Below are 2,023 nucleotides of genomic sequence, written 5' to 3' on the forward strand. Positions count from 1 at the left end.
TTGTTCACTAGGCAGAGAAGGTTTTCTAAAGTTTGCCTGTGAAATAATTGAATTTTTATTTTAGAAAGATAACTACAGACAAGAATGGAGAGGAGATAGAAGTAGGAGAGTAGCAAAGGGGAAAAGATAATGGAATTGAGTGACTGATTATTACTTGGTGACTGATGGAAATGGCAGGAGAGAAGCAGGCAGTGAGGAATGCTGGGTAACTCTCTGGTCTCTAGCTAGTTTAAACAGGAGGGATGAAGATGATACCACTGACTAAGGTAGAGAATGGTGCCAGAAAATACAAGGTCTTCAATCCTGCTCCCTGGGAGTTTGTGATAGCAATGTGTAGTAGGCAGATAGAAACACAGTAGGGAATTGAGAAGGAGGAAAGGGTGCATCTATTAGTGGATTTCACAGTTCCCAGCGTAGACTGGAAAGAGCCTTGCAAGACAGCGTTCTGGAACTCTTTCTGCTTACTTGGCTTGCTCACTCTTGGCAGAAACTCTTAACTGTAGTTATCAGGAGGGGTTTACTTCATCCAGATGTCTCCACCTGTGGAAACAGCAGCAAGGGGTCTTTTCTCAGCATTTTAAGAGGATAATAGAAGAATGAGTTGAAAATAACTGTGCCCACATTAGGAAATAAGTACTAAATATACTTAAGTGCAACCCAATTATGGGAAATTTCTATAAAATGATCAGTGATGCTTACCCATATCCAAATGTAAATCTTTCTTATTATGAAACTAGTGAAAATCTTCAGCCAGATGTGATAAAGATAATTATTTCTTTTCCTCCAGCTTCTACTGGTCCTCTTCTATATCCCATGAAGTTTTTGACCTATTCCAGAAGTTACTGAGATAATGAGGCAAGAAGGGAGACCTCCCATAGGTGGACAGAATAAGGATCTCAGAGAAGGAGGGAAAGAGAATATCATGCCATCCTGGAAAGAGACATTGGGTCTGGAGAACATTTCAGGGCTGCCCCCTGATAGCTTCAACCACAATGGCTCCTTCTTAGCTAGAATGCTGTTACTATTCCTCACAGCTTCAACCACAACAGCCATTTCTTGGCTAACCCTATCCATACTCTAGCAACAAAATATGCCCTTACCTGAAGTGCTTCCTCTCCTCAACAGACATGTCAAACCACAAGGCTGGATTTGCCTTCTTAATTATACAAGTAGGGGATTACATTATTGAACTTCTGATTGGCTCATTAAGTTGGGAGCTTGAATAACTTGATTGGTCTATGCTAGCATTCTTCATCCTACCAATCACCTGAGCTGGGCTCAGATATGCCCAATCAATAAATGGGCTAAGAAACTGAACAGACACTTCACAGAAGAAGAAACATAATTGATCAAAACATATATGGAAAACTGGCCATCTATGCTAAGCCCATGGCCAATATCATTCTAAATGGTGAAAATCTGAAAGCATTCCCCCTAAAAACTGGAACAAGGCAGGGATGCCCTCTTTCACCACTTCTATTCAACATTGTCCTCGAAACTCTAGCCAGAGCAATTAGACAGACCAAGGAAATTAAAGGGATATGAATAGGAAAAGAAGAATTCAAACTATCCTTATTTACTGATGACATGATTATATATTTAGAGGAACTGGAAAATTCCACCAGAAAACTTTTAGAAATCATAAGTGAATTCAGTAAAGTAGCAGGATATAAGATCAATGCTCATAAATCTAATGCATTTTTGTACATAAGTGATGAATCTTCAGAAAGAGAAGTTAGGAAAACTACCCCATTCATAATAGCCTCGAAAAAAATAAAATACTTGGGAATCAATCTAACAAAAGAGGTGAAAGACCTCTACAATGAGAACTACAGAACACTAAAGAAAGAAATTAAAGAGAACCTTAGAAGATGGAAAGATCTCCCATGTTCTTGGATAGGCAGAATTAATATCGTCAAAATGGCCATACTACCAAAAGTGCTATACAGATTCAATGCAATTCCAATTAAAATCCCAGTGACGTACCTTACAGAAATAGAGCAAGCAATCATGAAATTCATCT

The sequence above is a fragment of the Sciurus carolinensis genome, chromosome 7 (assembly GCF_902686445.1).
Source record: "Sciurus carolinensis chromosome 7, mSciCar1.2, whole genome shotgun sequence".
Classification (NCBI taxonomy): Eukaryota; Metazoa; Chordata; class Mammalia; order Rodentia; family Sciuridae; genus Sciurus; species Sciurus carolinensis.